Here is a 14,052-nt window from a genome sequence, read left to right on the forward strand (position 1 = left end):
CTTGAATTTTACCAGAAATATTTTCTGGTAAATCTTCAATTTTATCTGAAAATGTTTATAATTCCACCTTCAATCAACTTAGAATTATCTTCATGCCTATCATTTTATCTGTATAATTTTCATGATAATCTTTAATTTTAACATGTTTTTCTATATATATCTCTAATTTTATCAGAAATATTTTTCATGTAAATCTTCAAGTTTATCAGAAAATGTTTACAATTCCACTTTCAACCATCTCTTCTATCATGACAACATAAACTCCCAGCTGTAAAAGAAGAGATCTGAGAAACTGCATGGGAGATTCTTGAATGGTGTGTGTGTGTGTGTGTGTATGTGTGTGTGTGTATGTGTGTGTGAGAGAGAGAGAGAGAGAGAGAGAGAGAGAGAGAGAGAGAGAGAGAGAGAGAGATATGTTCTTTCATACCTCTATTAGGTAGAGTTTACCTACTCTATATATGCTAATATCTCTGTGACTCGCAGAAAATTCATGCAATATGTTAGTAAGGAGTTAGATTTTTGAGTAGCAAATATTCTATGTCTTTCTCATGCTGGGCTACACAATGGGAACATAGTGTAAACCTATAGAGCTTGTGAGGTTCTTTGCCATAGGCTCATTTATGGCCTCTGGGATAGAAGACATTTGTCTTCACGTAAGTCATACACAGTGCAGCAGAAATTTTTCTGAGCCCCTCCCAGAGTCAACCAGAAGAAACATAGTATCTGACATGTTTTAGCTAGACTCAAATCAGGCCAAGTTAGAAATAAGAGTCGTTGAAAAGAAGGACTAAATTACACACAGTAAGACAGCACTAAGCAAGCAGACTTATAACAAAACAGAAATGGAACAGGCAGTGTTCAATACAGTTGATTGCACAGAACTTTTAAACACTTGTAATTTATGAAGGCATAAACAATTTTAGAAGATAAGAAATGAACTAAAAAAAATCTGTCACATATTAAAATTTTCAGACTTCCTATAAGTTAATAAAGCCATTGAAAACTGGGCAAAAAATATGAACAGGCAATTCTAAGAATTAATAAATATGAATATATGCTCAACATGAAGAGAAGCTGTACTAGTAACCAAGAGGAAATGAATTAACACAAACTAAGTGCATGTATGTAGTGTAAAAAAGTGGAGAAATGTGATAGATTACTAGGACTCATGTTTATCTCCTTGCACGAGGGAAATGCTGGGCACTCTTACCATGTTTATTGCAGGTTTATAGTTTAGTAAAACCACCATGGAAGAGAAAACTCCAGTAATTTCAAAATGGATATACACCATGAGCAAATAACTCTACAAATATCCACCCTAGAAAACATGCCTACACTCAGGGAAAGGTCTGGAAGTAACTCAAATAAATATACTCCAGCTGTAAGAGACAAGCTCTTCAACAGCATGTACGTACAACAAAACACAGTCAGAACTCTTTTAATTTTTATTTATGGTGTTAGAGGTTGAATTAGAGATCTTGCTCACGCAATACAGGGATTTCAAAATTGATGTACTTCCTCTGGCCATAAAATATTATTTAAAATGTTATTTTAAGTGCCCTGGGTTAATAAAAGCAGTTACAGCATAAATCTATGTGTTATCTGAGTAGGGGAGATGAAAGAGTCCTTTATGTGCCCCAGGTGGCTTTCTGCTCACTTACTATGTAGTTGAAGATGGCCTTGAAGTTTTTTCCCTCTTATCTTCCTTTTTACTTCCTAGAACAAGCACTTCCACGCATAGCCCAGATAACACTTTGTAAAGTATTTCCCAGAAAGACTAACCTAAGGGTACAATGCACTGATAGAACATATGCTCAGACCACATTAGGCTCAAGATTTGATCCCTAGTGACAAAGGGCTGTGAGGGAGTCTGGTTAGCCACACTTGATAGCGTGCTAAGAAAATGGAAAAAGTTGGTGTTTAAGTAATGAATGTAAAAAGCCGTACATATGGTTGACTATTACAACGCGATAAAGCACATATGACAATATTTAATACCAGCTCTTTCTGTAGTATTTCTCAATTGTCATAAAAAAAAAACCCTAGAAAAGGCAGGCACTTGGGGATCCGCGCTGCTGATACAGAAGATATTGTTAAAAAAAAAAAAAAATGATACTGTTCTCAAGCCCAGACCTCACAGCTAGAATTAAAGTTGGAGAAAGAAATGTTCTCCGACTATAAAAAAAGGGGAACAGGCTAGAGAGATAGCTCAGAAGTTAAGAGCACTGATTGCTCTTCCAGGGGTCCTAATTTAAAATTCCAGCAACCACATGCTGGCTCACAACAATCTGTAATAGAGTCTGATACCCTTTTCTGGTGTGTCTGAAGTCAGCTACTGTGTGCTCTCATACATAAAATAAATGTATAAATCTTAATTTTAAAATCTTTAAGAAAACATTTCCAGTAGGGGCCACTGGAAATGACCCAGGGGATTTTTGTTTTGTTTAATTTTAATTAAGAGCATCTCAAAATAAGGCATACAAACAGACTGGAATCCTTTGATTGTTATTTTGTTGTTTTAATTAGTAAGGAAACTTTACATTCCTATTCTTCATTTTATATATATAAATAATGTATATGTCATCACACATACCCAGCCTCCATTCTGCCATATCCATTCTCCTGTGTTATTGATTATGAATTCTGCCACAAAACTGGAAGCTTGATTGTAAGCACCTACATCCAGGGCCATCTGTTCTTGTGGAAGTTTTTTGAGGAGAACACCCCCAAAGGCAAATATACTTACAATCATTCCCCAGTTAATGATGCCATCTTCAAATTCTTTTTCCATCACTTGGTTGAATATTATTCTGGCATATCTATGAATTCCATGTGAAAGTCATCCAAGAATAGCTTCAGCTTCTTTTCAACTTCCTTCTGAATGGAGAAAGCGACTCTGTAGCACTCTGGATGTTTTGCTTGGAACCGATTCAAAGGCAGGTGCCTGCAGGACATACTGAAGATAGTTCTCAGCCAGGGAGTGGATATCCATGAACTCATAGGCTGTCATCTTCCCTGGCAGAGCTGACTGGAGCTGTCCACCTAGAGGCCGAGGAGGACTGCAAAGATATGGCTTGTCAGGGGAGGACAGAGAAATATATCAGTATAATCCAAATAAACCCTTTCCTCGACAACCTGATTTTTGGTCATAGACTTTTGTCACAACAATATAAATGTTAACTAAGATACACATCATAACTCATAACAGAGATTAAGAGAGTGTTGAAGAAGAGAGAGGTTAGGTTTTAGATGATAACATTTCCTATAGTGTAAACATTAGTTTTAATATAAATGCATGTAGAAAAGTAATATTTATAATTGGCGCCTAAAGTGGGGCACCAGTTTTAAATGGTAATTTTAATATAAATGTATGCTGTAAATGAATACAGTGGCTGTTTTTCTTTAACCTATCTAGTTCCCCAATAACTGCACAGAGAGACCAAGATTTATTTTCAAGCTTTATCTCAATACCATGTCAGTCAATTATCTATTTTAATTCTCTAAATGAATTTTGATACCTCCCAACCAAAATCCCCTTTAGGGCCTTCTGTGTTGCAGCTGAAGTCTTATGATATCTGCTCTCTTTCCTCCTTGTGGCTCCATCTGCCTTCTTTTCTTCTTCTCCTCCTCCCCTGGGAGGAGAATGTTCTGCTGTATTCTTTCTTCTGTCTGTCATTGTGTGATCCACTTTTATTGACAAGGCAGAGTATAAATGGTAGGAACTGTTTACACAAACTTAGGACAGGAGATTCTTGGCAGAAACATTACAATGCTGTATTGGATTGAAACAAGAGGGCAGAGAAATCAGTATTTGGTAACACAAGGATAAACTTTGCATAGTGAACAATAAGTTTGTGCCTATATTATATAATTTTCTGCAAGCTTGAATCAGCAGTATTATTATTTAATAATAGTATTAAAGAAATATGGCTACTTTACTAATAATACCCATGAAATAAAAAAAGAAAATGATCCAGTTTTAGTACATACTCAGTGCATACTTTTTAAGAATTCATTTATATTTTCTTTGCATTTGCATGAGTGTATGTATGTGTCACCCAAATAAGTTAGAAGAGGGTGTTGGATCCCTGAGAACATGAGTTACAGGCAACCTGATGCAGGTACTCAGATGGAACCAGGATCCCTGAATCAGTAGCAAGTGTTCTTACTTCCTGAGTCACTTCTCTAGTCCTTAAAATATCTTTGTATATCATGTATATGGTTAGAATTCATGGGAGAAATATCTTACAGTGCAAAAGTCCCCTGTGACTATTTCTGTTAGCTCACAGATCACAGGCCAGAACTCCTTTCTGGCCTCTAATGGTATTTGAGTATCCTAAGAACCACCACAATGAAACGAGGATTGTTTCGCCCTCTCTCACAGTCCTATGATGCTCAGAATTTCTGAAAGAGTGATCAAATAATGTGGCTTAAGAATTTTAACACTCCTCTATGGTCAGGGTACCTTTTCCATATCTTTTTCTCGCTCTACCAATTGCCTTAAGTCTGGACCCAACAAATAGTTGTCTTATTTTTTTTCCTCTCATTTTAAGTTTTTTTTTTTTAATTCGATTCATTTTTTATTTACATTTCAAATGATTTCCCCACTCCCCGAAAGTCCCGTAAGCCCCCTTCTCTCCCCCTGTCCTCACACGCACAACTTCCTACTTCCCCGTTCTGGTTTTCCCAAATACTGCATCACTGAGTCTTTCCAGAACAAGGGGCCACTCCTCCTTTCTTCTTGTACCTCATTTGATGTGTGGATTATGTTTTGGGTATTCCAGTATTCTAGGTTAATATCCACTTATTAGTGAGTGCATACCATGATTCACCTTTTGAGTCTGGGTTACCTCACTTAGTATGATGTTCTCTAGCTCCATCCATTTGCCTTAGAATTTCATGAATTCATTGTTTTTAATGGCTGAATAGTACTCCATTGTGTAGATATACCATATTTTTTGCATCCACTCTTCTGTTGAGGGATACCTGGGTTCTTTCCAGCATCTGGCAATTATAAATAGGGCTGCTATGAACATAGTAGAGCATGTATCCTTATTACATAGTGGGGAATCGTCTGGGTATATGCCCAGGAGGGGTATAGCAGGACCTTCTGGAAGTGAGGTGCCCAGTTTTCAGAGGAACCGCCAGACTGATTTCCAGAGTGGTTGTACCAATTTGCAACCCCACCAGCAGTGGAGGAGTGTTCCTCTTTCTCCACATCCTAGCCAACACCTGCTGTCTCCTGAATTTTTAATCTTAGTCATTCTTACTGGTGTAATGTGAAATCTCAGGGTTGTTTTGATTTGCATTTCCCTAATGACTAATGAAGTTGAGCATTTTTTAAGATGCTTCGCCGCCATCTGAAGTTCTTCAGGTGAGAATTCTTTGTTTAACTCTGTACCCGATTTTTTAATAGGGTTGTTTGGATTTCTGGAGTCTAACTTCTTGAGTTCTTTATATATATTGGATATTAGCACTCTATCTGATGTAGGATTGGTGAAGATCTTTTCCCAATTTGTTGGTGGCCGATTTGTCCTTTTGATGGTATCCTTTGCCTTACAGAAACGTTGTAATTTTATGAGGTCCCATTTGTCAATTCTTGATCTTAGAGCATACACTATTGGTGTTCTGTTCAGAAACTTTCTCCCTGTACCGAGGTCCTCAAGGGTCTTCCACAGTTTCTTTTCTATTAGCTTCAGAGTGTCTGGCTTTATGTGGAGGTCCTTGATCCATTTGGATTTGAGCTTAGTACAAGGAGACAAGGATGGATCAATTCGCATTCTTCTGCATGCTGACCTCCAGTTGAACCAGCACCATTTGTTGAAAAGGCTATCTTTTTTCCATTGGATGTTTTCAGCCTCTTTGTCGAGGATCAAGTGGCCATAGGTGTGTGGGTTCATTTCTGGATCTTCAATCCTGTTCCATTGATCCTCCTGCCTGTCACTGTACCAAAACCATGCAGTTTTTAACAGTATTGCTCTGTAGTATTGCTTGAGGTCGGGGATACTGATTCCCCCAGACTTTCTTTTGTTGCTGAGAATAGTTTTAGCTATCCTGGGTTTTTTGTTATTCCAGATGAAATTGAGAATTGCTCTTTCTAACTCTGTGAAGAATTGAGTTGGGATTTTGATGGGTATTGCATTGAATCTGTATATTGCTTTTTGGCAAAATGGCCATTTTAACTATATTAATTCTACCGATCCATGAGCATGAGAGGTTTACCCATTTTTTTGAGGTCTTCTTCCATTTCCTTCTTCAGAGTCTTGAAGTTCTTGTCATACAGATCTTTCACATGTTTGGTAAGAGTCACCCCAAGATACTTTATACTGTTTGTGGCTATTGTGAAGGGGGTCATTTCCCTAATTTCTTTCTCAGCCTGCTTATCCTTTGAGTATAGGAAGGCCACTGATTTGCTTGAGTTGATTTTATAACCTGCCACTTTGCTGAAGTTGTTTATCAGCTGTAGGAGTTCTCTAATGGAGTTTTTTGTTTCACTGAGTTAGACTATCATGTCATTTGCAAATAATGATAGTTTGACTTCTTCCTTTCCAATTTGTATCCCTTTGACCTCCTTATGTTGTCGAATTGCTGGAGCTAATACCTCAAGTACAATATTGAAAAGATAAGGAGAAAGGGGTCAGCCCTGTCTAGTCCCTGATTTTAGTGGGATTGCTTCAAGTTTCTCTCCATTTAGTTTGATGCTGGCTACCGGTTTGCTGTATATTGCTTTTACTATGTTTAGGCATGGGCCTTGAATTCCTGTTCTTTCCAAGACTTTAAGCATGAAAGGATGCTGAATTTTGTCAAATGCTTTTTCAGCATCCAATGAAATGACCATGTGGTTTTTTTCTTTGAGTTTGTTTATGTAGTGGATTGCACTGATGGATTTCCGTATATTGAACCAACCCTGCATTCCCGGGATAAAGCCTACTTGATCATGGTGGCTGATCGTTCTGATGTGTTCTTGGATTTGGTTGGCAAGAATTTTATTGAGTATTTTTGCATCGATGTTCATAAGGGAAATTGGTCTGACGTTCTCTTTCTTTGTTGGATCTTTGTGCGGTGTTGGTATCAGAGTAATTGTGGCTTCGTAGAAGGAATTGGGTAGTGTTCCTTCTGTTTCTATTTTGTGGAATAGTTTGAAGAGTATTGGTGTTAACTCTTCTTTGAAGGTCTGATAGAATTCTGCACTGAAACCATCTGGTCCTGTGCTTTATTTGGTTGGAAGACTTTCTATGACTCCTTCTATTTCTTTAGGCGTTATGGGACTGCTTAGATGATCTATTTGGTCCTGATTTAATTTTGGTATTTGGTATCTGTCAAGGAAATTGTCCATTTCCTCCAGATTCGCCAGTTGTGTTGAGTATTGGCTCTTGAAGTAGGATCTGATGATTTTTTGTATTTCCTCAGTATCCCTTGTTATATCTCCCTTTTCATTTCTAAGTTTGTTAATTTGGATACTTTCTCTGTGCCCTTTGGTCAGTCTGGCTAAAGGTTTATCTATCTTGTTGATTTTCTCAAAGAACCAGCTCCTGGTTGTGTTGATTTTCTCAAAGAACCAGCTCCTGGATTCGTTGATTCTTTGTACAGTTCTCTTTGTTTCCATTCGATTGATTTCAGACCTGAGTTTGATGATTTCCTGTCTTCTACTCCTCCTGGGTGAATTGGCTTCTTTTTGTTCCAGGACTTTCAGGTGTGTCGTTAAGCTTCTAGAGTATGCTCTCTCCATTTTCTTTTTGGAGGCACTCAGAGCTATGAGTTTTCCTCTTAGCACTGCTTTCATTGTGTCCCAAAGATTTGGGTATGTTGTGCCTTCATTTTCATTAAATTATAAAAAGTCTCTGATTTCTTTCTTGATTTCTTCTTTGGCCAAGGTGTCATTGAGTAGAGTATTATTCAGCCTCCATGTGTATGTGGGCTTTCTGTTGTTTTTGTTCCTATTGAAAACCACTCTTACACCATAGTGATCTGATAGGAGGCATGGGATTAGTTATATCACCTTATATTTGTTGAGGTTTGCCTTGTGACCCATTATATGGTCGATTTTGGAGAAGGTACCATGAGGTTCTGAGAAAAATGTATATTCTTTTGCTTTAGGGTGAAATGTTCTATAAATATCAGTCAAATCCAATTGGTCCAAAGCTTCAATTAGTTTTACTGTGTCCCTATTTAGTTTCTGTTTTCCCGATTGGTCCATTGAGGAGTGTGGAGTTTTGAAGTCCCCCACAATTATTGTGTTAGGTGCAATGTGTGCTTTGAGCTTTAGTAAAGTTTCTTTTATGAATGAGGGTGCCCTTGCATTTGGCGCATAGATGTTCAGAAGTGAAAGTTCTTCTTGGAGGATTTTTCCTTTGACCAGCAAGAAGTGTCCTTCTGTGTCTCTTTTGATGACTTTAGGTTGAAAGTCAATTTTATCTGATATTAGAATGGCTACTCCTGCTCGTTTCCAGTGACCATTGGCTTGTAAGATTGTCTTCCAGCCTTTTACTCTAAGGTAGTTTTTATCTTTGACACTGAGGTGTGTCTCCTGTATGCAGCAAATTGTAGGGTCCTGTTTCCTTATCCAGCCTGTTAGTCTATGTCTTTTTATTGGGGAATTGAGACCATTGATATTAAGAGAGATTAAGGAATAGTGATTAATACTTCCTGTCATTTTTGATGTTCTTTTTAGATTTGAGTGGTTATCTACTTTTGCGTTTGATGAAGGAAGGTAACTATCTTGCTTTTTCCAGGGTGTAGTTTCCCTCCTTGTATTGGAGTTTTCCTCCTATTATTCTTTGCAGAGCTGGGTTTGTGGAAAGATATTGTGTAAATTTGGTTTTGTCATAGAATATCTTGGTTTCTCCATCTATGGTGAATGAGAGTTTTGCTGGGTATAGTAGTCTTGGCTGACATTTGTGTTCTCTTAGAGTCTGCATGAGATCTGCCCAGAATCTTCTAGCTTTCATGGTCTCTGGTGAGAAGTCTGGTGTGATTCTGATAGGTCTTCCTTTATATGTTACTTGGCCTTTTTCTCTTACTGCCTTTAATATTCTTTCTTTGCTTAATGCATTTGGGGTTTTGATTATTATGTAACGGGAGGTATTTCTGCTCAGGTCCAGTCTGTTTGGAGTTCTGTAGGCTTCTTGTATATTCATATTCATCTCTCTCTTTAAGTTAGGAAAGTTTTCTTCCATAATTTTGTTGAAGATATTTGCTGGCCCTTTCTGTTGTAAATCTTCACTCTCATCTATACCTATAATCCTTAGGTTTGGTCTTCTCATTGTATCCTGGATTTCCTGGATGTTCTGGGATACAAGCTTTTTGCATTTTGCATTTTCTTTGACAGGTGAGTCAATGGTTTCTATGGTATCTTCAGCATCTGAGATTCTTTCTTCCATCTCTTGTATTCTGTTGTTTATATTTGTATCTATGGCCCCTGATTTCTTCTCAAGGTTTTCTGTCTCCAAAGTTGTCTCCCTTTGTGATTTTTTAGTTGTTTCTACTTCTGTTTGTAGATCCAGGATGGCTTTGCTCAGTTCCATCATTTGTTTGTTTGTGTTTTCCTGTAATTCTTTAAGAGATTTTTGGTTTCCTCTTTCATGACTTCTGCCTGTTGACTCAAGTTCTCCTGTATTTCTTTAAGTTTTTTTTTCCCTTTCTTCTTTATTGGCTTCTATCTCTTGGGCCTTATTCTCCTGCATTTCTTTAAGTGATTTTTGTGTTTCCATTATACGGGTTTCTAGCTTATTCATATTCCCCTATATTTCTTTAAGAGATTCATTCATGTCCTTTTTGTGTTCTTCTAGCAGCATCATGAACACTGATTTTAAATCCAAATCTTGTTTCTCTGGTGTGTTGGCATAACCAGGACTTGCTGATGTTGGAGAGTTTGGTTCAGATGCTGCCATATTGTCTAGATTTTGTTAGTAGTGTTCCTGCATTTGCCCTTTGCCCTCTTGTTCTCTGGAGCTAGTTGGGCTTGTCTCTGGCTGGTGTTTCAGACTCCTGAGAGGCTCTAGGGCTATTTCTGCAACCCTGGATGGCAGGGTTTCCCCTGTTGCAGATTGCTGATGTGCTGTCCTCCTCTTGGGTGCCCTTGCAGCCCTAGTGTTCTTTGCCCCAGATTGTGTCTGTGAACCAGATGGTGCCCGTTTGCTCCTTCAGGGAGTGCTGAGGCTGTATGCTGCAGGGACCTTTCCTGAGTGCTGATCACTCTGCTGGGCAGCGGAACTCCCAACCAGGTTGGTGCACACAAGGCTAGCCTTGCTTCTCAGGCCCTGAGTCTAGGCAAAAGCCTGGCAGGCTGATGTCCGAGCAAAGTTCCCCTCAGCTGTGAGTGTTAATTGGCTGTCGTGCATGCGCTCCCTGAGAGTGCTGGAAGAGTCTACTGGGCTAACAACCTCCTGGCCGGGTCGGCACACAGATGGCCCACTGAGCAGCCCAGGGCCTAGGGGCAGTCCAGGGCCTGACAGTCTGAGACCCCTGCTATGTCCGTCTCGGGCTATGCCTGTTAGCCAGTTTGGTTTTGCCTGCTAGGACTCTCTGGCTTCCCGTAGGAAAAATGGCGGTGGTGTGGGCGCCAGCCTGGACAAACAACCTCCTGGCCAGGTTTGCACACCGGTGGCCCCCAGACCAGCCCAGGCCCTGGGTGCAGGCCAATGCCTGTCTGGCTTAGACCCCCGCGATGTTGGTCTTGGGTTATATTTGCATACCTCAGTCTGTCTGATTTCTCTGGCGTCTGAGAACCAATATGGAGGCCTCGTAACTGACTGGCAGGAGGCAGAGTTCTGATGTGGCTTCTGTGTGGTGAAAGGCACGGTAAATCCGCCACTGCTTGCAGCCTGGCTGGCCAGCGATGGCCAGTGGTCGTGGGCACAGGGTCTGCCTAGACCCTGTCAGCTTGGTTCTACTGCTGATGGCCCTTCCTCTGGACCAGCACCTGCTGTTGGCACTTGGCACAGTTACTACAGTCAATAGTTGTCTTCTTGAATGGTTGGAATACACTAAAGTCAAAGCTAGGTCCAACTATATTTTGATTTTATATTTCTGAAATATTTGTCCAAAAGAAGCTACCTTTAACTTTAAAAATATTGTGCCTTTACATATTATATTTTGTAGAGTTTCCAAATAATTATATTTTAAGGCTAGATGAAAGAGAAAAAGAAAAATCTCACATACATAGTACCATTAAAAAAGGAAGTTTATGTATCAATAACGTGCAAATGTTCTAGGGCAGCAATGTGGATAAGAAGCAAGTAGTTGACCAAGAAACATGTCTGAAGACATGGAAAATATCACCCACTATGATTACAGTTTGTGGGGCTTTTTCTTGGCTAAGTTGATATGTAGAATTTTGTATAAAATAGACCCTACATCAATACACTCTGAGCAGGTCCATTATAATATATAGAAACTGAAAACAATATGTTTATTATATCAGTCTATAATTGCACACTAAAAAATAATGTACCAGGACTGTGTTGTATACTAGATTGGTAGGTAGGTAGATAGATAGATAGATAGATAGATAGATAGATAGATAGATAGATGATAGATACAGAGATAGAGAGATAGAGAGACAGAGAGATATCTATACCACCAACAAGAACACAAAAAACCTTACAAATAGTTTTCAGTCCAGAAAAAAAATTTGTATATTATACATAGTCCAAGGATTTACTGGATGAAATAATTAGAATAGGTTGGATACTTCCTGAACAAACTATGATGGTCCTAGACTGTAGCCATGCCATAGTTCTGAAACTCTGAGTTGTGTCCACTGTGAATTAAGTGGTACAAGCTGACTGAAGAGATAGAGGTGATGGAGGAAGAATTGCCAATGTTTCCATATTTTAGAAGTCCTTTTGCCTAGGGTCTGGGATTTATCGTAGCATGCTTGTCTGGGGTCAATGTCAGCAGCACAAATACAGAATGAAAACAACTGTGGCCTGGCCAAGCCTTTCTTTGTGGTTATTTTATCCAGAGGCTTCTATTAAAGAAGCATGAAAGCCTAACCAAGACTGAAGGAACTGCTTGTGACCACCATGAGAACAAGAACAATTTGGGCTGCCTCAATAATGAATTAATATTTTTTGCTATCAAGCTTTCATTAATGTGTAAATCCTTGTGTATTTCATTGCACTTGCATATATACTCCTATGTTCAGTTATCTATGCCTATAGTAAGCCACCCCCTCAATACTCAAGGTTTAAAATATTGTGTGTGTGTGTGTGTGTGTGTGTGTGTGTGTTTCTCATGGCCCTGACATTTTGACAGGATTCAATAGTGCTAACTGCTATTTGTTTCTTCATGTCTAGGATTTGGCTGAAGTGACTCTAAACAGTTTGGGCTCTTTTGTATTCTGAACAAGAGGAGGCAACAGAAGTAGAACACAAAAGAACAGAAAGAACTCCAAGACTGAACTGCATCCTGTATCCAGAGTGATGCAAACTTCAGCACAATGTAAGTAACTTTCTTTCTTTTTTAAAAAATTAGATATATTCATTATTTACATTTCAAATTATTTCCCCTTTCCTGGTTCCCCCCTCCCCAAAAGTCCCATAAGCCCTCTTCCCTCCCCCTGTTCCCCAATCAACCCCTCCCACTTCTCCATCCTGGTATTCCCCTACATTGCTGCACCATGACTTTCCAGGACCTGGGGCCTCTCCTTCCTTCTTCTTGGGCATCATTTGATATGAGCATTGTGTTTTGGGTATTCGGAGATTCTCGACTAATATCCACTTATCAGTGAGTGCATACCACGTGTGGTCTTTTGTGATTGGGTTACCTCACTCAGGATGATATTTTCCAGTTTCACTCATTTGCCTAAGAATTTCATGAATTCATTGTTTTTAATAGCTGAGTAGCATTCCATAGTGTAACTATACCACATTTTTTGTATCCACTCCTCCATTGAGGGACATCTGGATTCTTTCTAGCTTCTGGCTATTATAAATAATGCTGCTATGAACATAGTGGAGCATGTGTCCTTATTACATGCTGAGGAATCCTCTGGGTATATGCCCAGGAGTGGTATAATGGGGTCTTCTGGTAGATCATGCCCAGTTTTCTGAGAAACTGCCAGACTGATTTCCAGAGTGGTTGTACCAGCTTGCAATCCCACCAGCAGTGGAGGATTGTTCCTCTTTGTCCACATGTTCGCAAGCACCTGCTGTCTCCTGAGTTTTTGATCTTAGCCATTCTGACTGGTGGGAGGCGAAATCTCAGGGTTGTTTAGGCTTGCATTTCCCTAATGATTAATGATGTTTAACATTTCTTAAGGTGCTTCTCAGCCATTCGATTTTCCTCAGGTGAAAATTCTTCGTTTAGCTCTGTACCCCATTTTTTAAGTAGCGTTATTTGGCTCTCTGGAGTTATTGAGTTCTTTGTATATATTGGATATCAGACCTCTGTCAGATATAGGGTTGGTAAAGATCTTTTCCCAATTTGTTGGTTGCTGTTTTGTCCTATTGACAGTGTCCTTTGCCTTACAGAAACTTTGTAATTTTATGAGGTCCCATTTGTCAATTCTTCATCTTAGAGCATAAGCTATATTGGTGTTCTGTTGAGGAAAATTTCCCCTGTGCCCATGTGTTCAAGGCTCTTCCCCCAGTTTCTTTTCTATTAGTTTCAGTGTATCTGGTTTTATGTGGAGGTCCTAAAGCCACTTGGACTTGTGATTTATACAGGGAGATAAGAATGGGTCAATATGCATCCTTCTACATGTTGACTGCCAGTTGACCACTTGTTGAAAATGCAGTCTTTTTTTTCCACTGAATGCTGTTAGATTCTTTGTCAAAGATCAAGTGACCATAGGTGTGAGGGTTCATTTCTGGGTCTTCAATTCTATTCCATTGCTCTACCTGCCTCTCCCTGTACTAATACCATGTAGTGTTTTTTATTACTATTGCTCTGTAGCTATATTTGGATTTAAAATCACAGCTCATGATGCTGATAGAGGGCTTCAAAAAGGACATAAATTACTCACTTAATGGAATATACGAGATCACAAGTAACAGGGAGAAGCCCTTAAAAACTACAGGAAAGCACAGCAAAACAGGTGAAGGAATT

General features: G+C 39.1%; 1 pseudogene; it reads right to left on the minus strand.

Moving 5' to 3' along the window:
- Positions 1-2,627: 2,627 nt before the first annotated feature.
- LOC127688737 (bcl-2-related protein A1-like) lies at positions 2,628-3,061 on the minus strand (annotated as a pseudogene).
- Positions 3,062-14,052: the final 10,991 nt, after the last annotated feature.

Source organism: Apodemus sylvaticus, chromosome 7 (genome assembly GCF_947179515.1).
Source record: "Apodemus sylvaticus chromosome 7, mApoSyl1.1, whole genome shotgun sequence".
In the NCBI taxonomy this organism is placed as follows: domain Eukaryota; kingdom Metazoa; phylum Chordata; class Mammalia; order Rodentia; family Muridae; genus Apodemus; species Apodemus sylvaticus.